Genomic DNA, 26,673 nt, shown 5'->3' with positions numbered 1-26,673 from the left:
GGTTGGGGAGCACGTCTCCTCGACCAGGAAGGACACTGGTGGTGTCTTGACCCCTTCAGAGTCATCCCACCATATAAATTTCCTAGAAATGACGGCCGGTCTCTATGCTTTGATGAGTTTCAGACACTCTCTTCAGGGTAGATCCGTTCTCCTGAAGATGGACAACGTATCAGCAGTCTCCTATATCAACTGTCTCAGTGGTACGAGGTCTGCCGACCTATCAAACCTGGCAAGGAAACTTTGGATGTTCTGTTTGGAACACAAGATTTCTCTGAGGGCAGAATACCTTCCAGGGAAATCCAATCTCTCAGCGGATTGGAACTCGAGATTCCTTCTAGATTTCAGCGATTGGAAACTCAATACGACCGTTTTCAATTCCCTGGTTCACTTCTGGGGTCCTTTCGATGTGGACCTTTTTGCAAGCCGTTTGACCTTCCAACTCCCTCAGTATTTCAGTTGGATGCCAGACCCGGGCTGTGAATGCTTTCCTCCAACCATGGGCTCCTCTCCGCCCCTACGCCTATCCACCATTCGCCATGATCCAAAGGGTTCTGCAGAAAGTGAGACAGGATCAGTGCTCTCTAGCCCTGATAACCCCTTTCTGTCCGTCTCAAGCATGGTTACCCACAGCTCTGGAACTTTCTTGCGACGTTCCCTTCCTGATTCCTGCAACTCAAGGGCTCCTTCTAAACGCAAACGGAGAAGATCACCACCTGGTTCTCTCAGGGAGTTTGAACCTTCTTGCTTGGAAAGTGTCAGGCAATCTAACCAATTGTCTGGACTTTCGTCATCTGCTCTCACTCTTCTTGGAGAATCTTGGGCACCTGGAACACACTACAGATATAATAACATCTGGAAAAAATGGACTAGTTGGTGCTTGTAAAGGGACTTGGATCCCGTGGAGGCTCCTATCATTAATATAGTAAATTTTTTGGTGGAACTTTCCGACACTGGTCTTTCCTATAGATCGATTAACTGTTTTAGATCCGCCATCTCAGCAGGACATTCTCTTATCAACGGTAAGACAGTAGGTAAGAACGTTATCATTTGTAGAGTTCTTAAAAGTTTTAGGCTTAAAAGACCCCCTAGGCCTAAATACCAATCTGTTTGGGATGTTAAACTCTTGCTTGACCTTTTCTGCTCCTGGCCTAACAACTCCCTTCTTAACAGAAAATGTCTTTCCATTAAACTTGCTTCTCTCTTATGTCTGGTTTCTTGTCGCAGAGTTTCTGACGTCAAAGCTCTAGATACCTCTAATAGATATTATGACATGTTTGGTGTTAAATTTGAAATCTTTAGAAGAGCTAAAACCATGTCTGATTTCATTTTTTACCCTCGTTTTGATCTTTGCAAAAAACTTTGTGTAGTTGATTGCATGAAGGAATATGATTCAAGAATGAAAGACCTTCATCCCCATGATGCAAATCAACTTCTTGTTTCTTATGTCAAACCCTTTAAACCCATCTCATCCTGCTCTATTGCTAGGTGGGTTAAACTTTGGCTATGAACTTTGCTGGTATTGACCTTTCTAAATTTCAAGCTCACTCCCTCCGAAGTGCTATGGCCAGCAAATCATTCTGGTCTTGTGGTAAGTTGGATGTTATCCTTAAGTGTGCAGATTGGTCTAACGTTTCTACCTTTGCGCATCATTACTGCAAACCTATTGAACATGTTTCTGATGCTGTTATTCAAGGCTACCAACATGCATAATGTAGCCTCCTTGTCTTGTAATGAAATTGCGATTCTCCTACTAACATGACCAGAGAATCTGGATTTCATTAAAGACACAGAGGCTAACATTATCCTTCCCGTCCCTCCCCTTGGATGGAGTATCTATTCGTGATTTTGACCCAAATAGACATTATTTACATTCAATGTTTTTGTTAAGCATTCGATTATCAACTTTTATTGATTGTTTACTTTGAATGTTATTACTACTTTCTCTATTTCCTCCATTGACAACTCTGTTCAAATATTTGATGTTCTTCATTTTATTTCAGATAATTCAAACTAATGGATTTCCATGGTTTTAGCCTCGCTCCCTTCCTTGGATTTCAACCTGTTCAGCATCCTTCTCCCAAGTTGCAGCTTCATCAGACTTCTCATCGTTAGTTCGCATTTAAAAGAGGCAGCTCTACTCCTGCTCATGGCTTATATTGATGCTGTGATATCATTTGATTCTTCTTATTGTTCCTTTATGATGTAAGCGGCTGTTGTGAGTTGCATTAAAGGATTAATGCATAATGTTAGCCTCCGTGTCTTTAATGAAATCCAGATTCTCTGGTCATTAGGAGAATCACAATTGCAGTATATGGCTGCTTGTTGTCTTAGGCTATTGGAGTACAGTGCTGAGAGTTTGCCCTGGTTTGTTTTATTATTAGGCAGGTCATGCTTTCCTTAAATAGTTATATGATTTTGTGACTCATTATGTCTGGTGATGGAGTGGCTGTGGGTCATTTATAAAGGGGGAAAAAGGTTGTTGAGGTATTTTTCTTATGAATGAGTGTTAGACCTGGCATCATTGGCATGAGTCTTTCCTCCATTTCTGTTTGCCTCCTCTGTTTACGATGTTTTTGCTGGTAAATGCTTTGGGCACTGTGCCACTGCTGATCAGTGCCACAGTGCAAGTGCTCCCTATGTGAAATTGCTGTATTGATTGAATTCCATGTTTGGCTTATTTGGTTTACTGTCAGTCCCTAGTAGAGTGCACCCGGAGTGCCAGGGCTTGTAAATACAAATGCTGCTAGTGGGCTTGCAGCACGTGTTGTGCCACCCACAAGAGCGGCCTAGTAAAAGTATGTCTGAAGGTCTACCATTGCTAGACCACGTGCAGTCTGACTGTCACGAGGACTGCGCAAGTACACCTACTTGCCAGTCCCTAAACCTTCCCTTAACTTCATGTTAGTCACCCCTATGGTAGGCCCAAGGGCAGGGTGCATTGTAAGCATAAGGGAGGACAAGCCTGACAAGGTTGGCATGTCCTAATAGTGAATTACAGCCATATTCGTTTTTCACTATTGTAAGGTAACCTGCTCTCCATCAGTTAGAATGGGCTGCCAGGATTATTAATGCTATAATCCTAGCGGGCTCGGGGAGCATGGTGCAATGTCGAGTTTGGTATCCCTGAACTCAGGGTTTAATAACGCATCCGTTTGGGTGGATGGTTTTTGGACTCTGTGTTTGAAAATAGCACTTTTAGAAAGTAGCTATTTTCTTGTCTAACTGTCTACCGGTCTCTGCTGGTTCTGGTGTGCGTGTGACAGGAGCTGGGTGGCTCCAGAGGTCTGAATGAGTCAGTGTGGGGTGAGTGGGGCATTTACATTGAGAGTAGGGGAAGAGTAGCTCCTGATAGCCTGCCCTGCCTGATACAATGCTGGCTCCGCCCCCCTGCCAGGCGACTGATGACTCTGTGCCTGCCTGGGACTTTCCTGGCCCACCTCCTGCCGGGCAACTGATGGCCCTGCCCCTGCCAGTGACAATGCTGGCTCCGCTCCTGCTGGGCGGCTGAGGACTCTGCCCTGCACAGTGAATAGGCCAGGTGCTTCGGCCTGGCAACACCCACAACAAACCCAAGATGGGGGGAAATTCCCCTGCATGGACAAAGGGATCAAAGCCAAAAAGGGGTATAAGAGAAGGACCCCTGAACCAAGAATTTAGATCACTTCTGACAAGGAAACCTGAACCAAGGACAAGAAGCCTGCTGATCTAAGGATTGCCTACCCCTTCTGCCAGAGTGCTGTTTGTTGGGGGAATCCTGCATTGCTTCTTAATTTTTGCCAAGGAACCAGGAGAGAGGAACTGTGTGTGTACTCTCAATCTTTGCTAAGAAAATCTCCAAGGGCTGGAAGAGTGCCAGTCTCCTGTTGAAGTCACAGGGCTGAAGGACTTCATCTGCTTAAAGTGCTGTTTGCTGGAACTTGTGAATCCAGCACCTCTGAAAGAATCCAGCAATCTCGACGCCGACGGACGCCGCCGAATCCAGCTCGACATCGTGAGTAACGGCTCCAGTGTCCCGCTTCCTCGACGCCGGCCGCCGGGCCCGATCGACGCCAGCAACAACGCCAGTGAGTAGTGAGTTCGGCTCCAGCTCCAAGTGACCTCGTGTCTGCACCGCTGCTGATCGCATCGACTTCGAGCCCTCTCGACGCCGTGTGCGCTGCTCACTCTTGCAACATCGACATCAACGACGCCGTATCCTGCTTCATCTCGTGAGCGCTGCTCCTGCCTGACTTCGGTCGACGCCGCTGCAGATCGCCCCGACTCCGAGGCCCGATCGACGCCGAAGACGCGACGCCGGACATCTCGACGCTGCTGATCATCGAGTGCTTCACTTTTCCAAGGTACTGTGTTGTGGGGGTCTGTGCGACTCCGGGCTCGACGTAGCCCTCCTCGCGGTCGACGCCGAACCTTTGGATTAACTTTGCCTCGACGTCGTGTGACTCCTGTGTGGGTTACATTGTTGCCAAGAACTGTGTTTTAGAGAAGAAGAGTTGCTTTTGATACTAAAGACTTTGTGCTAAGAAGAAACCGTGCTTGAACTATTATTTTTTTCTTCCAAGAGTATTTATTAAGATTGTGGTATATTTTTGTCGTTATTTGGTCTTGTGCTAAGCCTTATATAAAAATCCTTATTTTTATAATACTACTGTGTTGTGTCCATTTGTAGTGTATTCACTTTATTACTGTATGTGGTCATAAATGCTTAACGCACTGCCTCTGAGATAAGCCTGTCTGCTTTGCCAAGCTACCAAGGGGGTGAGCAGGGGTTATCTAAGTGCGTGATCCCCTTGCCCTGACTAGAAAAGGTGTGTCCCTATTTGTCAGAAGTGTATACCTCTGCCAACTAGAGACAGCCGCTTCTAACATTGGTGGGTCAGCGGTGAGGATTTGAGCTTTGCATTTATGACCCATGTGCAGTGATTAGTGTGCGCTACATAGTGAAAGCAGACCATAGCGCATTCACAATCTACTTGGTTGGATATTCTATTTTTGTTCTCCGCTTTCCTGGAGCTTGATTTTTGAAACTGCCAGTTTTGACCATGAGTGATGCCGGAGTCACTACCCCTGTTGTTGTTGTGGAGGAATTTGATAGGAGTAAGATCAACGACTATCAGTTAAAGGATCTGAAATCCTTTTGCAAGCAATTTAAAGTTCCTACCACAGGCTGCAAAAACAAACCAGAATATCTCAAAGCATTGCAGGCATGGGTAGAGGCCAGAGATTCCGCTGATCCGGTGGTGGTACCGACAGTGGAAGGGGAGGAGGAGGTGCCAGTGAATGGGCCCACATCCCCTCCTGGCAGCAGTGTTTCCTCCAAGGGTCTTTCTCCTGAAGAAAGAGAAGAAAGGGAGAAAGAGCGAGCTTACAACATGGAAATGGCAAAACTTAAGATAAATGGGCAGTTGGAAATAGAGAATGCAAGAGGCAGGAGAGAAGCTGATATGGAGATCAAAAGGTTAGAGTTTGAAAGAGAGAAGTTAGCTTTTGAGTGTGATAACAGGATGAGGGAGTTGGAGCTCAAAGCTAAAGAGTTAGAACTGAATCCCTCTGGTGGCAGCATCCCATCTGTGCCTGCAGAAAGTAGGTTTTATTTTCCTAAAGATGTGATCAAAGATTTTCAGAAGAATGAAGATATTGGTCAATGGTTTAAAGCATATGAGTTAGCATTGTTGGCCCACCGGGTCCCTGAGAAGGATTGGGGAGCGGGGTTGTGGGGTCGCTTTGTGAATGAGGGAAGAGATACCCTGTTAGACATGCCTGTTGAGGATAGGATGTCTTATGCTCATATGAAAGATGCTTTAATGTTAAGGTATGGCCTAACCCCAGAAAAGTACCGACAGGCCTTTAGAGAATGTAAGAAGTTGCCTGGTACCACGTGGGTGGAATATGTGTCATATTTTTGCAGAGCCATGGATGGTTGGGTAAAGGGCAGCAAAGTGGAAAGTTGGGGTGCCGCTCGCATAGGAGACTTGGACTCTGTGCTGCCGTTTTGCTCCGTGGAGTGCTGCTGGGATCCTGCCCAAGGGAGAAGAGTGCTTGGTGACCAGGAGGACGGGACTGCGAGGCCCAACAGGCTGTGCGTGCTACATCGAGCACACCTGCCGCCTCTTCCCGTGTCTCCGCCTCCAGCCCTGCTGTGCTTTTAAAACTCCTCGCGGCCCCCGCTCCGCGGGAGCCGCTCGCATAGGAGACTTGGACTCTGTGCTGCCGTTTTGCTCCGTGGAGTGCTGCTGGGATCCTGCCCAAGGGAGAAGAGTGCTTGGTGACCAGGAGGACGGGACTGCGAGGCCCAACAGGCTGTGCGTGCTACATCGAGCACACCTGCCGCCTCTTCCCGTGTCTCCGCCTCCAGCCCTGCTGTGCTTTTAAAACTCCTCGCGGCCCCCGCTCCGCGGGAGCCGCTCGCATAGGAGACTTGGACTCTGTGCTGCCGTTTTGCTCCGTGGAGTGCTGCTGGGATCCTGCCCAAGGGAGAAGAGTGCTTGGTGACCAGGAGGACGGGACTGCGAGGCCCAACAGGCTGTGCGTGCTACATCGAGCACACCTGCCGCCTCTTCCCGTGTCTCCGCCCCCTCTTCCACAGCCTGTACAAGACCTGGTTCCACCACGCGTGTGCGGGACGCGTGTGCGGGACTCATCCCGGGACAAAGCCCGGACTAAGGGCGGACCCTCTGAGACCCTCAGAGAACCGAGGAGACCGGACTGGCCATAAATTTTGGCCTATAAGGTACTTTTTTGTTGTCACCACGCTTGTTATTCTTTGATTACCTTGGTTCCTCTCCGCAGCCTATGCAAATGGCTTCGTCAAACTTAGACCCGCCTGTATTTGACAAACAGGGAGTGTTGTTAAATGGTACTCTAGATAACTATTTCTCCAAATCATCCCCCGACATCGCTAGGGAGTCCATCTTGGCTGAGAGGAGGGCCGACCGACGCCGCTCTGTGGAAAACATAAAACATGGCTTGGTTCATTTGCCCTCGCTTCCAGCTAATGGTCTTAATGACACTGATATTGATTTGACTGTAAATGACTCAGCCTTTTTATTGGATAGTCAGCCCTTGGTAGCTAATGTAATTGTGCTTACACAAAGCTCTTTACCCGCCCCAGATGTGGGTGTGTCATCTTTACTTCCTGATAACCAAAGTTCATCAAAAGGAGAAGCTTCGCCTGTTGCTAAAATAACTTGCACTAAGGTCAAAAAATTGATTTCTGCTCAAAAAACCTATGGTCCTCCACCGAATAAAAAACAGCGGAAAAGGGGAGATCCGCTCCAACCAAAGCTAAGTTGCCGCGATTTTGGCAAGAAAATAAGTAATGCTGTTAAAGAACTCAATACGCCACATACAGGCTGTGAGGGGGGTACTGCTCCAATAAATTCTTCTGCCATACCAACTATTCCATCAGCTAATGAAGATTCTATGGACATACCCTCGGCTACTAATGTACCTATTGAGAGCAGGGACCCAGTGTCCCTACTTGACATAGAGAGTTTGATTAAGTCTTACTCAGCTAGCATACTGGAGAGGTTGATGGAGGTGGAATGCAGATTGTGTAACATTGAGCGTGTTTTGGGTAAAAAGGATGATGTAATCAACATCGGTTTGGGTAATGCGATTAAAACAACTACAGCAAATGTCCCACAAAATACATCAGCCAAAGCTCAAGCACCAAAAACAACCACTACTCTTATTAATATCCCACCCCCTACTGCATCTACTTCTAAATCCATGGGGAATATGCAGATGACGACTGTACAAACTCACCCACCCCCTAATCTTCCCCACCTAAAAAACCCTGTTCCAATACCATCATTAAATGTTACAAATAAAAATAACACTGGTTTCATATCCAATCCACCTTTGGTGAAACCAACAAGGGAGGCGGAAGACACGAGCCATGCTTGGGGGAAAGCCAGAAGGACACCTCTGCCCGAACTTCCACCAGAGGCAGTGCCCTACGTGGTGGTTTTAACAGGGGTGCCCGTGCTTGGACCCAACAAGAGGGAAGGCTTTGCCCAATTAAAAAATAAGATCATGCATTGGCTCAGCTTGTATAGGCCTATTGCAAAGCATGTTAATGGAGAAATCGTTCATGTACGTCGCCTTCAATGGCTGGGGGGTAGACCCAAAGACATCGACGGTGACGTTGTGGTGGTGAACTTTAGGGATCCAAACGCTGTCCAGTTCATATTGAACTGGCAAGCTGGAAATATAAACAACTTAATAATCCCTAAACCACTAACATATTTTTACCCTAGATCAGTGGTTTTTCCAACACAGCTTCCCTTGCCGCAGTACCAGCAACCACACCATCTACCCATAATACAACCAAATAACCATTCCATTGTACAAAATGCTGGGAGTAATTGTCATCCGTCATATGCCCCCCCTCTGCAGAATGTAAACAATATGCACTACATACCATGCCACATGATAGTACCAGATTTAATGGGATGGAACTATGTACCGGCTAAAAACATCCAGAGGGGCAGAATGGATAATCTGAAACCATTTACTCCGCTAGAAACCTCCAATAGATATGACATCTTTAGCGGGTTTGACGACTGTGATTGATGCCATGAGATGCTGGGGGGTGCGGGGTTAGATATACTGAATGGTAACGATGTGAGTATTATCACTCAGAATGCATTGGCTAATACTGTGTCTTTTGATGATGTGAATGATGTATTGGTTAATACAGCTCCCTTCTGTATGGGCGAAACTGAAAATGGAAATGTTACTCTACCACACGTTGTCATCCCAAATCCTCAGGCAGTGACGCCTAGGACTTTTCCTGAAGGACTAGTCACCTGTGAAATTCCGATAAAAATGATCTGCTGGAATATAGCCGGAGTTGATAAAAACTTAAGGGATCCGGAGTGGGCCACCTTTATAGAGTCCTGTGACTTCTGCCTCCTTCAGGAAACTTGGGCTGTAGAGACACCGCATAGGGTAGGTTACAAGACTTTTGGGATTGGTGCGATACCCTCTAGAAGTGGTAGGCCGTCAGGGGGACTCTTGATATGGGTGAAAATAAATATAAGGGCAAATATTGAGGAGATAACCACTAACTCTGTAGATATACTGGCCTTAAAGATTACAGCTTGCAATGGGAAGAATGTATTTCTTATAAATGTCTATAATAGGCCTTCACCCTCCTCAAAAGAATCACCGACCATTGCCAATTTAGATTGTTTTTTGAGTAGATTGGATCCTAGGGAGGACTTCGTCATCTTGGCTGGCGATTTAAATTGTAATTTTGAGCCAGTCTTGGGCCTTAGTGAAATCTTTGATGATGAAGACCAAGCAAACAAAATCCCCATCCTGGAGAATGTAAAACAGGTTAAATGTACAACTTTGGGCTTACAACTTATTAATCTATGTACGGAACACTCCCTTAGGGCATGTAACGGACGGTTACCCTCCGACAGCCTAAAAAAAACAACATTCACTAGGAATAATTATAAAAGCAATCTTGATTTTGTGATCGCCTCTACTCCCCTTTGGCCTCATCTAATAGACCTCAAAGTAATGGAACGGTATGAAAGTGATCATTTTCCCCTAAATCTGACGCTGGATGCCCATCTGTTGAATGACATGGTCCAACATTCAACATCTGAGGAAGATGAAGCTGCTAATCCGGAGATCCATATCAGTAATAATAGAAGGTCCCTAAAATGGCCATTTATATTGGATCACAGTGATATTTTAAGTGAAATATACTCGCTCTTGGCAGTTACCTTTGGTCCATACTTGGAAAGAACAGGCGATAATGATGGTATCACTTCATTTCTCCAAATCCACCAACATTTTTTTGCTGATCTGAAGTTATTAGTTACTAAGATGCCTAAAAAAACCAAGCAGAAGACTCAGAATCTGTCCCATAGTAAGCCATGGTATGACAGACTCTGTAGAGAGTCAAAGAAGGAATTACTATTGGCAATTAAGACCAAATCCCCAATAGACGTACAAAAAGCAAGGAGCGCTTACAAATCTGTCCAAAGGGCTGCAAAGATAGCTTGGGAGGAAGATAAATGGGCTGAATTGCTGCTAGCCGCCAAGTCACGTGATAATGTGGCCTTTTGGAGGCTGGTTGCTAATGGGAATCACGTAGGTAGGGTAACCAAAGATGTTTTCTTGGATGAGCTAACATGGGTCACACATTTTACGAACTTATATAAAAAATACGATGATCCACACATGAACATGAGTGTAGAAAATCCTGTATCCCCAACTGAACATCTGGTTTTCACTATAGGAGAAACAGAGCTGGCAATATCTCAAATTAAATCCGGGAAAGCTCCAGGTTTGGATAAAATCCCAGGGGATTTGTACAAGCACAACCTTGAAGTGTGGGCACCTTATATTAATTACTTGTGCAATACATTTTCTTGCATTTTAGAATTTCCAGAAAGTTGGAAGGGAGCAGAAATTGTTTTAATTTTTAAAAAAGGAGATAGGATGGACCCATGTAATTATCGGCCAATAAGTCTAATGGACATTTTACAGAAAATATACTCACGACACATTTTAATACGAGTGAGTAATTGGCTAGATGAAAAATCCTTTTTAACCAAATTCCAAGCCGGTTTTAGATCCAAGGTCAGTACAATAGACCAAATTTTTAGATTTTGCTGCCTCTACTGGAAGTACGTAGTGATTAAGAGGTGCCATTTATATGTAGCCTTTGTAGATTTAAGGGCTGCATTCGATTTGGTGCCGCGCAGTCTCCTATGGGCTACCTTGAGTGCAGCAGGCTTGCCATCAAATCTTGTCGCCCTGATAAAAGAGTTACATAATGGGAATTTCGCGAGAGTCAGATGGGGACCAAATGGCGAATTAACTCAAAAAATACCCATTGAAAGAGGAGTACGCCAGGGTTGTGTTCTGGCCCCGACGCTATTTTCCATTTTTGTAAACGACATCCCCTCTTCCTTAGAGAGATGTAAAAATGATTCTCCAAAATTGAATGGTGAAAAGGTGACATCCCTGCTATTTGCCGATGATACCATCCTAATCTCCCAAACAAAAAACGGGTTGCAGACATTATTAAATACCTTTGATGAATATTGCAGCCAAAAGGGATTGGAGATCAATGGCAAGAAGACCAAATGTATGGCCCTAAATCCTATTAAACCAGATAAGGGCTGTCTAACACTCAAGGGAGTCACGCTTGAATCAGTGCCACATTTCTCTTATTTAGGGGTGACTTTGGATTCAAACTTTACTTGGAAAGCCCAAATTGACAAAAGTAAATTAACCTACAAGCAAAATGTCAAACCAATACTTAGGGAGCAAAGTAAGAGCACTAGTAAAGCGGTATCCCCAGTGATGGAATTATTTAAATTTAAGGTTCAAGCATCTGTACTTTATGGTGCTGAAATATGGGGTCCCGGGTCCAGGGAATCCTTTAGTATCTTAGATAACAACTTTATGCGTAGTTTGGTAAGGGTCCCTAGAGGCACCCCGTTAGTTCCCCTGGAGCTCGATTTAAACCTCAAAAGGACTGATCACCAAGTTTTGATTCGACCTCTAATGCTGTGGGTGAGACTATGGCAGGTACCCGAACTCCAAGATTACCGAGATGGGTTAAAAGAAATTATGATTCTTGACAGCCAGAGTACCACTCCATGGCTAAGGCACATCAAGATATGGTTGAATAATATAGGATTGAAACATTTTTGGGAGAATCCTGAGCAATTACCTGCTAATCCCAAATTAATCCTTAAAAGAGCCTTTTGGAGTTTTATGTTAAGTAGGACTGTAAATATTGCAACCAGTGGTACCCTGGTTGCAAAGTTCCTAAACTTTAAGGATGAACCGCTTTATGAGATGTTTATGGATGAGATTGAGCCGCCACTTGCCAAAACTTTATTTTTAAAGTTTCGTTATGGTAATCTATTGATCAAAACTACTCTGGCACGTTGGGCTAGAAATCGCGACATAGCATCCCCAGAAATGGACGAACTCTGCCCAATGTGTGACCAAAACCAGACCGAAAATGAACAGCATATCCTTTTTTTCTGCCCCTTATATGCTCAAGCTAGAAGGAGGTGGATTAAACCAATATGCTTACTTTTGGGCTTGAGGTCATGCTCTCAGGCTCTAAGAATCCTACTAACAAATACATCTCAACAAATAACATTCAGTGTTAGTAGATTTTTGCTCTCTATCTTTTATCAAAGGAAAAAAGTAGGGCAACAATTGTAACTGTATGGCCCATTTTTATCCCCTTATGAATGCATGATTCTGCTCAAATTACCATCCAACTTGTATTGTATTTTATATTTTGTGTTTTATGTATTCAAGTGATAATATGTTTTTAACTATTAATGAAATGCAATGTAATGTATGCACTATCTTTTATGGCATATTAGCCGAAATAAAGAATTTAATGACTGCAATGAATGAAAGTTATGATGCTCTTTATGATTTATTTGCTTGGGAGCACTTGTCTAATAACTGTTTTCCAGAGCTGCGCCAGCACCTTATTGATAGCAAGATATCTAACCCTAGAAAACTTGCTGAAGAGGCGGACCGCTGGGTCAGTACCAGGGTCCACAAGGGTCCAGTGGGAGACTCAGCCAAAGGTGGGCAGTGTCCCCAGCAGAAGAGTGGGGGGGACAAGGGTAAACAGAGGGAGTTCCAGAAAGGGCCCCAAAGTAATCCCCAAGGGAACCAAGGGAAGGGTTCCCAGCCTCCCCCCGATAAGAAATCAGAGGCCCCGACAGGTAAACCTGTTCGTAGGGGCCCAATGACCTGCTTTGCTTGTAAGCAGGTGGGACACCGTTTTTATGATCCTCAGTGTCCCTTGAAGAACTCTACTGCACCACCACGTGCAGCTCCCCGTCAGTTGGCGAGTGTAGCCCTGGGAGGGGAGGAGATGGTTGCCCATGGTGGGGAGGGTCCCACAGAGATGTCCCTGGTCTCTCTAGGAGACATGGAATTGGTCCCTCCACCCCCTCTGCCTAGTAACACTAAGAAATATAGGCAGTGGGTGACCATTAATGGCCATAGAGTGGAAGCTCTCAGAGACACCGGAGCGAGTGTGACAGCTGGATCACTGAAATATTATCGACGGTCACATTATCGACTTACTAAAATATCGTAGCAAATTTATCGAGTACTAAAATATCGACTTTCTATACTTATTACACAAACTACTAAAATATCTACTACAAAATATCGAGTATTAACAATCTCGAATACATAAATATCGCCTTAGTAAATATCGACTACAAATATATCGTTGTTCATGAAATTACCACAAACACTACAAAAATATCGACTACTAAAATATAGACTACAAAAATATCGTAAAAAAAAAAATATCGAGTTGCTTTCTCTACATTTCATGTCTAAAATACCATATTAATCGTCTATAAAAGTCAGTGCTCTATAGAAAAAACATTTTACATATAATACCTGTTACTTTTATCACCTTCCTATTTAACTACATTTCCTATACATTCTATAAAATGCGTTCTATCTTTTGGAAAATATTCTGCACATTTAACTAACATTTTCATTATTTTTAACCACTTACATATCTATTTTATTTAACAACTAACTGGCTTTAATGCAGAAATCACCACATACCACCATTCTCACATCGACAAACATACCAATTAACCCAAAAAAATTCAAACTAGCCTATACAATCCTTCCTTTCACCCTGCAACCAATTAAATGAAAGCACACAAAATACACATACTATAAAAGGGATACATACATTCTACCATTTGGTGCTGCTAACTCTTAGAAAGAAGATGCCAAAACTCTGAAGATTTCTTCCTGACCAAACATCTTTAAAGATCCAGCTCACTAGCTAATTATTCAAGTAAGTAACAGTGCATTATGTAGAAATCTAAATTAGTAGTGTGATAATGTACTTATATCTCCTAACTCTTGCACTTATTTACTTTTTATCTCCTTCTACATTTCTGATAGAAAGTACTACAAATAAATACATAATACATGTTCCTATTTCTTCACCTGGAAAATCAGATAGTAAGTATACATTAATGTTGTGTTATACACCAACTGCTTTTTTTAAACACTATTTCACCAGATTCATTCTCTATTTTAAACATTTTATTCACAGATAATCAGAGAATTTCCTATCTCTATACTACAAATGTATAAAAGTAGACTCATTAAACATGTAAGTATATATGTTTTTGTTAGTAAACCCCCAATATAATAAATCATATTTTCTAAACAACATATCTTGCATATTACATCTTCCCTACAGATCCAATTATAACATCCAACATCAACTATACCAAAAGACAAAACGACCCTTGTAAAAAATGTAAGTATAATTGTAATTGGCCTAAAACCTCAGAAATCAAACACAATATATGTTCTTAACACCATGTTATGTTTTTTATATTTTCTCAATAGATATTCTGAATACATCATACATCTATTCTACCTACAGCAAACAAAACTACTTTTTTTCAAGTGAGTATACTTTTAAATATTTGCCATTTACCAACAGTTCCAAAAATTGTTAATAATATTGTACAATTATTTATTCTATCTTCTCTACAGATCAGAACTTTATAACCTTGATCTACTGCACCCAATTCTACAATTCAACTATTTTATCAAGTAAGTATATGTAACGTTCACATCAAATGTAGTAGTAAACTAAAATAAAAACTGCTTTTTCCTAGAAAAATCGTTTGTTATGTGTAAACATTAACTTAGCATTTCTATATTCTCATACCAACAGTAAATCAAGAAATACATACAAGAAAACCCTTCAAAATACAGTTCTGGATTTCTGATTACTACTGTTAGTAACTGTAAGTATAAATACATAATTAATTATGTTTGCACCACAAAGTGAAAGATATTTTTTATAATTTTGTTTCTTTCTACTCTTTCCTAGAACAAGTTAAGCTAAATGACAGAAGGTGCAGAATTTGTGATGTCACAGAAAAATAAATTACTGTTATGTTATATGGGTTATGTTTATAATCAGGAAAGACAAAGTGGTAGAAAAGTTTTCTGGAAATGTACAAAATATTACTCTAACAAATGTTATGGAAGGGCTACAACTGAGGAAACTAGTGTGTTATTTACCAGGGAACACAATCATCCCCCCAATGTCACAGAAATTGAAATAAGAGATGCTTTAGAAAGTATAAAAACTGCTAGCACACAAAGTGATAAACCAACAACACAAATCCTTAAGGAAGAACTGTTAAAAGTCCCAGCCCATGCTTCCGGTCAACTACCCTCTATTGAATCCCTAAAACGCACAATTGCATACACTAAAAGACGCACTTGCACAACCCCACCCAACCCTACTACTTTTGAGGAAATTATTATTTCACCAGAAATGTCCATCACACACAATAAAGACAAATTTATCCTTTTTGACAATGAAAGCAGTACAAACAGAATCATAATGTTTGCAACTGCAAGTAATTTACGAAAAATCCAACAGTGTCCCCAATGGATGATGGATGGAACATTTAAACCATGCCCAAAACCTTTTTATCAACTATATTCCATCCACGGTTTATACCATAACTATAACATCCCTTTCATTTACTGTTTGCTACCAAACAAACAGCAAAACACTTATGCAGAAATATTAAATGTTCTCAAAAATGAAATCAATAATTATTTTCCAGAAAAAATAATTATTGATTTCGAATTAGCTATGATTAATAGCATTTTGAGAACATTTCCCCACACAGCAATCCAGGGTTGCTACTATCATTTCAACCAGAGCATATGGAGACATCTCCAGAAATCCACTTTAAGTATTCTATACTCAACAGATAGCACATTTGCCTATCAAATAAAAAAATTGATTGCACTGGCCTACGTTCCTGTTACCGATGTAGCAGAACACTACAATTTATTAATTGACAGCACATATTATAAGAGGAATGAAGATAAACTAACCCCATTACTGGACTATTTCGAAGATACTTGGGTGGGAAGGTTGCACAGATCTGGACATCGACGCCAACCCAAATTCCATATCCCTTGGTGGAATGTCTATCTTAGCACTTTAAACCAAGAGGCTAAAACAAACAACAGTGTAGAAGGGTGGCATAATGCTTTCCAAGCTACCACAAGCAGAGCCAGACCCACATTCCATAACCTAGTAGAAGCTTTGAAAAAAGAACAAAGCTATCAAGAGCTAAGAATGGAACAATCTGTGACCCAAATTGGTCCAAAACTAACGAAACAAACTAAACAAATGTTCCGACTACTGCAAAGTCAAGTCACACTATATCCGACAACTAGAGGATTAGAATACCTGTCAATAATTGCAAAAAGCCTACTATAAAAATGTCTACAATAGATACTAATCTCTTATTACAATAATTATACATATAACAATAGAAAAATGTCTGTTAAAATTATAAATAATACATATTTGTTTAAGAAACGGATCAAAAGTTCGTACCATATTTGTGAACAAATATGCAATATTTATAATTACATCACACATACACATTACATTAAGTTCAACATTTCCCACCCAACAAAATAATTACTTAAAATACTTACAATTTCTGTTGATGAAAAAAACGTAATGAAGCAAAATACAGTCCATTGCAATGTATAATAATTCCAGTATAAGAAACCATCAAAAACCCGAAAATAATGTTAAAATGAAATAAACGCTCCATTAAAAACCGAAAACAGTAGTGTGGACACTTTAGCATTTAAAGTGATATACACACAACTTCTAAAAAAAACGGTCACACATATCAATGTATCAATTCAATACGAAACCCTCCAAAAACACGAAAAACAGTTATAAAATATAAAAAACCGCTCCTGGCAAACACGAAATATAGGAGATACACGTCAAAATATAACTAGAAAATTCATACATTAGTATCTCATCAAAAAAACACGCTTCCTTCCATGTAGTTTTCATGCGAGGAACCGGAACCTCTACAAAAAACATACATAACTAAACCCACCCACAAATAGCCCATAACATTAGTAAATACATTCACAATTAACATTAACCATGTAAGAAGACCTTTCCTAACACTTAAAATAACATTAGAACTAAAACATACACGACGCATGTCTAACTACGACATTTAACCTAAACGCTACCTAAACAATTCATACATACACACACAAACCCTCCACAGTTAGAATATACCATCAAACATTACCACTCTGTTATAAATTGTATGTAAAATCAACCTTACCTCCCTCCACACGAAGCAACTCCCAACCGCGAGCTTCTCCAGTCCGGAATGAAGCACAATAACGTTACGCGGTAAAAAAGTAGTCCCCTTAAACCATTTTGGAAAAGGTATTATAGAAAATACAATGTTATAGTATAAAAAAGTAATACATAAACATTGTTATTTTAACAAATTAATAAACTAGACTCATTAAAAATTAAACAGTAAAAAAATAAAAAATATTTTTAATATTAAATAATATATAATAATTATTATATATTAATAATATTAAAAAATAATGTAACACTTGAAATGATATATCTAACTAATTTGTAATTGTGTAAATTTATAGGAATAATGTTGTGTTTGTTTATAACTAAACATTATAATTGTTAATGTGAATAATTAATAATAATAAATAATATAACTTATTTATTGTGATTAATAAAACATTTGTAACCATTTATAATAAAAATAATCCCCTGAAATAATGTATATTTATTTCTCTGAATATATATATTTCTGAAAAGAAAAAATAAATGTTTAAGTTTATTAATAAATAATAATAATAATATACTTTTTTTATTATTAATTATTTAAAAATGTTAATAATAATTTCTAAGTATTATAAAAGTATATACTTGCATAATTAATATTTTTCCAATACCAGAAATTATTAATAAACATATTATTCCCCTTTACAGTGACAAACTGAACAACATTATATATTTTTATGTGTGATATACAAACATTGTCTGAAATATGTAGGCAAAAATGTCATAAATTGTTTTTCCATATCTTCAGCAAATATAATAATTGTCATGTTACTTTATAAAAATATAAGTGTAAAAAAAAATATTTAATAATATTAATATATAATATTAACATTATTAAATATAACATGAATAAGCAGAATGAACACTAATTCTTTATTTATTTTTATATAAAAACTTGTTACTCAATGTTAATGTTGATAAAAATATTTATGTTCATAAAAAATGTTGTTAAAGAAATGTATGTGAAAAATTAGAACATGTACATAAATATTAATGTGTTAATCTGCAAATACTACATTTCCAAAAACAGTTATTTTCTTTTTGATTGTGATTGTATTATAGTTCACATAAAAAAATATTAAAATGGTAATAAAGTTTTGTGAAAACACCCATTGTGCATTTTTTTGTAATATAATAACATGATAATTTACAATTATATGGAAATGTGCTGTACACTGATCAATTAATATTTTTTATTGATACTGTAGTCAAGCTAATATAATGTATAGTGTTAGACATTAACCAATAATGAATTACAAATCCTACTCCAGTCAAGCTAATATCAGGGAAGGTGCTGGATAGTGACCAATGATTACTTTCAATTCAACTCCAGTGTAGCTAATATCAGGTAATCTGCTGGACACTGACCATGTATAAATGTGAATTGCTACTTTAGTATAATGTTACAGTTAATTGTAAATTTATTAAAAAGGTACAATAGTTAAATAATGTTATTTACATATATTTGTATAATATTTGTAGCTGAGTAGTCCAAAAATATATAAATAGAACAAAAATGTGTAACTTTTTCCTACTAATTATTAGTATAATATTTTTGTAGCACACTTTATATACACCAAAGGAACCCTTAACCCAAAAAATACCCCTTTACCCAAAAACTGAAAACTGACCCTGAACCCAAAAATAAATCCTTAACCCAAGAACTGAAAACTGTCCCAGAACCCTTTAAAAAGACCCCTTTATCCAAAAACCCAAAACTGACCCAGAACCCTAAAAATACCCCTTTACTCAAATACTGAAAACTGACCCTGAACCCAAAAATATATTCCTTTACCCTAGAACTGAAAACTGACCCAGAACCCTAAAAAAACCCTTTATCCAAAAACAGAAAACTGACCCAGAACCCTTTAAAAAACCCAATTTCCAAAAACTGAAAACTGACCCTGAACCGAAAAAATATCCCTTTACCGAAGAACTGAAAAACTGACCCTGAACCCTAAAAAAAACCATTTACACAAAAACTGAAAACTGACCCTGAACCCAAAAAAAAGCCCTTTATCCAAAAACTGAAAACTGACCCTGAACTCAAAAAAATACCCTTTCTCCAAAAACTGAAAACTGACCCTGAACCCCTAAAATATTCCTTTACCCTAGAACTGAAAACTGACCCTGAACCCTAAACAAACCCCTTTATCCAAAAACTGAAAACTGACCCAGAACCCTTAAAAAAAACCTTTTTCCAAAAACTGAAAACTGACCCTGAACCCAAAAAAAATCCCTTTACCGAAGAACTGAAAACTGACCCTGAACCCTAAAAAAAAACCTTTACGGAAAAACTGAAAACTGACCCTGAACCCTAAAAAAAGCCCTTTATCCAAAAACTGAAAACTGACCCTGAACTCAAAATAATACCCTTTATCCAAAAACTGAAAACTGACCCTGAACACCAAAAATATCCCTTTAACGAAGAACTCAAAACTGACCCTGAACACAAAAAAAACTCCTTCACCCAAAAACTGAAAACTGACCCTGAACCCCAAAAATATTCCTTTACCCTAGAACTGAAAACTGACCCTGAACCCTAAACAAACCCCTTTATCCAAAAACTGAAAACTGACCCAGAACCCTTAAAAAAAACCTTTTTCCAAAAACTGAAAACTGACCCTGAACCCAAAAAAAATCCCTTTACCGAAGAACTGAAAACTGACCCTGAACCCTAAAAAAAACGCTTTACGGAAAAACTGAAAACTGACCCTAAACCCTAAAAAAAGCCCTTTATCCAAAAACTGAAAACTGACCCTGAACTCAAAATAATACCCTTTATCCAAAAACTGAAAACTAACCCTGAACCCCAAAAATATCCCTTTACCAAAGAACTCAAAACTGACCCTGAACACAAAAAAAACCCCTTCACCCAAAAACTGAAAACTGACCCTGAACCCAAAAAATACCCTTAACCCAAGAACTGAAAACTGACCCAGAAGCCTAAACATATCCCTTTACGCAAGAACAGAAAACTGACCCTGAACCCTAAAAATACCCCTTTACCCAAGAACAGAAAACTAACCCTGAAGCCTTTACAAAAACCTGTATCTAAAGACTAAAAACTAACCCACAACACAGAAAATAATCCTTCCCCCAATAAACCACAACTGACACTAAAGCCAAATCATATCCCTTTATCCAACACATGAAAACTGTCCCACAATAAAAAAAAACAATTACCCCAGAACTGATCAATTACCCTCAAAAAATAATAACTCCTTTACCCACAAAGCCTAAACTGACCCTGAACCCTACAAATACTCCTTTACCAAAAATAAAAGTATTAATATTGTATAACTAATTATTTAATAATAAAAAAAAATTATAATATTAAATAAAAATAGCTGTAATAAAAAAATTGTTATGATTAATAATTATATTCCCTAAATAATTAATTAACAATAACTTCGAAATAATAGGCCAAAAAAATCTCATTAATATATTTACATATTTTATAATAATTAATTACGTATTAATTACTAATTAATAATTAAATTAATTATTATTAATTAATTAAATAATGTATATTATTATTTACTAATTTATGTAAATCAAAAATGACAAACATATATTAATTACATAATTATTTGTAATTACTCACCACACTTATCCCCTATTAAAACAACATCCCGCTCCTAAACATAAATTACAATTTAATTAACAAACTAATAATAACTATTTACTTAATTAATTAACTAATAGACATTAATAAATTAACAATTAATTACTAATTAAAAAATATTACACATTGTAATAATTTATTAACTAATTAATAAGTTAATAAATTAAATAATTAATGTTAATTGTTCACCAATTAATTAATAATATAATAAATGTACAAACATATATGAATTAATTAATTATTTTCAATTACTCCCCACCCTTATCCCCTATTAACCCAACTTCCCGCTCCTAAACATAAACTAGAATTGCATTTATTAATTAATAATAACTAATTACTTAATTAATTAACTAATTAATATTAATTAATTACTAATTATTTCCTATTAATTTTTTTATTAAACATTATTCAAATAATAATTGATAACTAATTAGCAATTAATTAATTATATAAATAATTTACACACATATATTAATTTATTAATTATTTTAAATTACTCCCCACCCTTATCCCCTATTAACCCAACTTCCCGCTCCTAAACATAAACTAGAATTGCATTTATTAATTAATAATAACTAATTACTTAATTAATTAACTAATTAATATTAATTAATTACTAATTATTTCCTATTAATTTTTTTATTAAACATTATTCAAATAATAATTGATAACTAATTAGCAATTAATTAATTATATAAATAATTTACACACATATATTAATTTATTAATTATTTTAAATTACTCCCCACCCTTATCCCCTATTAACCCAACTTCCCGCTCCTAAACATAAACTAGAATTGCATTTATTAATTAATAATAACTAATTACTTAATTAATTAACTAATTAATATTAATTAATTACTAATTATTTCCTATTAATTTTTTTATTAAACATTATTCAAATAATAATTGATAACTAATTAGCAATTAATTAATTATATAAATAATTTACACACATATATTAATTTATTAATTATTTTAAATTACTCCCCACCCTTATCCCCTATTAACCCAACATCCCGCTCCTAAACATAAACTACAATTTATATTACTATTAATTAAAATTAGTTATTTAAACTTTTTTTCTACATATTTTCGATATTTTTAACTTCCACTATATATCGATATTTTGTCAAGTCGATTTATTTGAGTCGATATTTTTGTACTCGATATTTTTTATCATTATTTTTGACGATATTTTTAATGACGATATTTTTTTTGTCAATATTTTTATATTGTCGATATTTTTTCCTCGATATTTTCTCCATTCGATATTCTGTAGTCGATATTATGTCTGTGCACCGTGACAGCTGTCAAGTGTCACTTGGTGTCCAGAGAGCAGGTTGTTCCCCACGCATTCTACCCTGTAATAGCTGCTGACAACTCCCAGAGAGAGTGTGAGATAGCTCAAGTTTCCTTTGAATGGGGGGGAGTTTCAGGTACTCTTCAAGTTGCTGTAAGGCCCGCCATGCCTGTTGATTGTCTCCTGGGCAATGATTTAGAAGACTCCCCTTGGGCTAAGGTGGAGAGGGAGACACATTTGAAAATGTTGGGTGTGCCAGAGTGGGTGTGTGCAACCACTCGATCCATGACAGCAAGTAAGGGTGTTGATGGGGTTCTGGAGCCTGAAAGTATGGCCCAGGACCCAGCTGTGAAGAGAAGAGGCAGGGGTGCGGGAAACCGTCCCCCATAGTTCCCGTGGTCCAGGAGGAGGCAAACCTTGAGGGGTATGCCCTGGAACCCACAGGTGAACAAGTTGCTGAACTGGGAGACCTACCTGAGCTGACCCACTGGCAGCAGGATGGTGGTCCCTCCAGGGAGGAATTCTGTGCAGAACAGAAAGTGTGCCCTTCTCTTGTGGGTATGAGGCAGCAGGCCTCAGCCCAAACCTCAGGTGATCAGTCAGGGTCACATTTTGTTTACTGGGAGAACGACCTCCTGTATAGCGAGCCTAAGGCTGCTGAGCCTGGGTCAGCCCGTGTGCTGGTGGTACCCCAGCGCTTCAGAGCCTTCCTACTGGGTTTGGCTCATGACGTTCCGTTAGCTGGACATCTGGGGCAGGACAAGACCTATGACAGGCTTGTCACCCATTTTTATTGGCCTCAGATGAGAAGGGATACAGATATCCATTGCAAGACCTGTCAAACTTGCCAGGCAAGTGGGAAAAGCGGGCGGAAGCAGAAGGCTCCCCTCCAACCTTTTCCCGTGGTCAGTACCCCCTTTGACCGAGTGGGGATTGACATTGTTGGGCCCCTGGACCCCAAGACAGCCATGGGCAACAGGTTCATCCTGGTCTTGGTGGATCATGCCACACGGTACCCGGAAGCCATCCCTCTCAGAACAGTGACGGCCCCCGTGGTGGGACGGGCACTGATGGGTGTTTTCTCCCGAATGGGGTTCCCCAGAGAGGTGGTGTCAGACCGGGGCACCAACTTCATTTCCAACTATATGAAGTCTCTGTGGAAGGAGTGTGGGGTAACCTACAAGTTCACCACTCCTTACCACCCTCAAGGTAATGGGTTGGTTGAGAGATTCAACCGTACCCTTAAAGGCATGATTATGGGTCTTGAAGAACCAATGAGGCGTAAATGGGACGTCCTCTTGCCATGCCTGTTGTTTGCTTACCGTGAGGTGCCGCAGAAGTCTCTAGGGTTCAGCCCCTTTGAGCTTTTGTATGGACACCCGGTAAGAAGACCTTTGAGTCTGGTCAAAGAAGGCTGGGAGCAATCTCCCAGGAAACCTCCCCAGGATGTATACAGTTACATGCTGGCCTTTAGGAACCAGACCAGGCGCTTCAGAGATCTTGCTCAGGCAAATCTGGAGGCCAGCCAGGAGGAGATGAAGCGGTGGTACGACCAGAAGGCCACTCTGGTAGAGCTTCAGCCTGGACAGAAAGTTTGGGTCATGTCCCCTGTGGAACCTTGTGCGCTCAAGGACAGGTGGACTGGACCATTTGAGGTTGTGGAGAAAAAGAGCGATGTCACCTACATGGTGGACTTGAAGTCTCCCAGGAACCCCTTGCGGGTCCTGCATGTCAACCGTTTAAAGCCCCACTTAGAAAGGTCCGAAGTGGGCATGCTCCTAGCTACAGATGCTGGAATGGAGGAGGAGAGTGAGCCTCTTCCTGACCTCCTGTATGCAAAAGAGCAAGATGGGTCAGTGGATGGTGTTGTCCTCTCTGACACACTGACCCCTGAGCAGCAGCAGGATTGTCGCCAACTGTTGGGACAATTCCCTGATCTGTTCTCCTTGATTCCTGGTGTCACGCAGTGGTGTGTCCATGATGTGGACACCGGGGACAGCACTCCTGTGAAGCACAAGGCTTACAGAGTGACTGACAAGGTCAGAGCATACATCAAGGAGGAGGTCTCCAAAATGTTTGCCTTAGGGGTGGTTGAGTCCTCTAGCAGTCCTTGGGCCAGCCCAGTGGTCTTGGTCCCAAAGGCTGCAGCGCCTGGTGCTTCACCGGAACTTCGGTTCTGTGTGGATTACCGAGGACTCAATTCAGTCACCAAGACTGACGCGCACCCCATCCCCAGAGCTGATGAGCTCATAGATCGGTTAGGGGCTGCCCGGTACCTTAGTACGTTTGATCTAACGTCTGGGTACTGGCAGATCGCCTTGACTGATGGGGCAAAAGAGAGGTCAGCATTCTCCACACCAGATGGGCACTACCAATTCCGGGTTATGCCCTTTGGGATGAAGAATGCCCCTGCCACCTTCCAGAGGTTGGTCAACCAGGTCTTGGCTGGACTGGAGGATTTCAGTGCCGCCTACCTGGACGACATCGCAGTGTTCAGCGCCAGCTGGGAGGAACACTTGCACCACCTCCAGGAAGTGTTGTTGGCCCTGCGCAGAGCAGGCCTCACAATCAAAGCCAGTAAGTGCCAGATTGGGCAGGGTTCAGTGGTGTACTTGGGGCACCAAGTAGGGAGCCGCAAGGTGGCCCCCCTGCAACCCAAGATTGATACCATCCTGGCATGGGCACCGCCCAAAACCCAGACTCAGGTGAGAGCCTTCTTGGGTCTCACGGGTTATTACAGGAGGTTTGTCAAGGATTATGGTAACATTGTGCACCCCTTGACTTCGCTGACTTCCAGGAAGCAGCCACGACTTGTGATCTGGACTGACGCCTGTCAGACGGCCTTTGACACCCTGAAAACTGCAATGTGCACAGCACCCATACTCCAGGCACCCGACTTTTCTAAAGAATTTGTTGTCCAGACGGACGCTTCAGAGCATGGCGTGGGGGCTGTTCTAGCTCAGGTGAATGAAGAGGGCCGAGACTTACCTGTAGCCTTCATCAGTAGGAGGTTACTTCCCAGGGAACAGAGGTGGAGTGCGATAGAGAGAGAAGCATTTGCTGTGGTCTGGGCGCTGAAGAAGCTAAGACCCTACCTGTTTGGGACTCACTTCCGGGTTCAGACAGACCACAGGCCCCTCAGATGGTTGATGCAGATGAGGGGTGAGAATCCAAAGCTGTTGAGGTGGTCCATTTCCCTACAGGGGATGGACTTCACGGTGGAACACCACCCTGGCACAGATCACGCCAATGCTGATGGTCTGTCCAGATTTTTCCGCCTTAGTGATGAGGACATCCTAGGGTAAGGGTAGTTCTCCCCACATTTCAGCTGGAGGGGACACGTGTTAGACCTGGCATCATTGGCATGAGTCTCTCCTCCATTTTTTTTCTGTTTGCCTCCTCTGTTTACGATGTTTTTGCTGGTAAATGCTTTGGGCACTGTGCCACTGCTGATCAGTGCCACAGTGCAAGTGCTCCCTATGTGAAATTGCTGTATTGATTGAATTCCATGTTTGGCTTATTTGGTTTACTGTCAGTCCCTAGTAGAGTGCACCCGGAGTGCCAGGGCTTGTAAATACAAATGCTGCTAGTGGGCTTGCAGCACGTGTTGTGCCACCCACAAGAGCGGCCTAGTAAAAGTATGTCTGAAGGTCTACCATTGCTAGACCAACTGCAGTCTGAGTGTCACGAGGACTGCGCAAGTACACCTACTTGCCAGTCCCTAAACCTTCCCTTAACTTCATGTTAGTCACCCCTACGGTAGGCCCAAGGGCAGGGTGCATTGTAAGCATAAGGGAGGACAAGCCTGACAAGGTTGGCATGTCCTAATAGTGAATTACAGCCATATTCGGTTTTTCACTATTGTAAGGTAACCTGCTCTCCATCAGTTAGAATGGGCTGCCAGGATTATTAATGCTATAATCCTAGCGGGCTCGGGGAGCATGGTGCAATGTCGAGTTTGGTATCCCTGAACTCAGGGTTTAATAACGCATCCGTTTGGGTGGATGGTTTTTGGACTCTGTGTTTGAAAATAGCACTTTTAGAAAGTAGCTATTTTCTTGTCTAACTGTCTACCGGTCTCTGCTGGTTCTGGTGTGCGTGTGACAGGAGCTGGGTGGCTCCAGAGGTCTGAATGAGTCAGTGTGGGGTGAGTGGGGCATTTACATTGAGAGTAGGGGAAGAGTAGCTCCTGATAGCCTGCCCTGCCTGATACAATGCTGGCTCCGCCCCCCTGCCAGGTGACTGATGACTCTGTGCCTGCCTGGGACTTTCCTGGCCCACCTCCTGCCGGGCAACTGATGGCCCTGCCCCTGCCAGTGACAATGCTGGCTCCGCTCCTGCTGGGCGGCTGAGGACTCTGCCCTGCACAGTGAATAGGCCAGGTGCTTCGGCCTGGCAACACCCACAACAAACCCAAGATGGGGGCAAATTCCCCTGCATGGACAAAGGGATCAAAGCCAAAAAGGGGTATAAGAGAAGGACCCCTGAACCAAGAATTTAGAT

This window comes from Lissotriton helveticus, chromosome 6 (genome assembly GCF_964261635.1).
Source record: "Lissotriton helveticus chromosome 6, aLisHel1.1, whole genome shotgun sequence".
In the NCBI taxonomy this organism is placed as follows: domain Eukaryota; kingdom Metazoa; phylum Chordata; class Amphibia; order Caudata; family Salamandridae; genus Lissotriton; species Lissotriton helveticus.
This window is presented reverse-complemented; position numbering follows the sequence as displayed.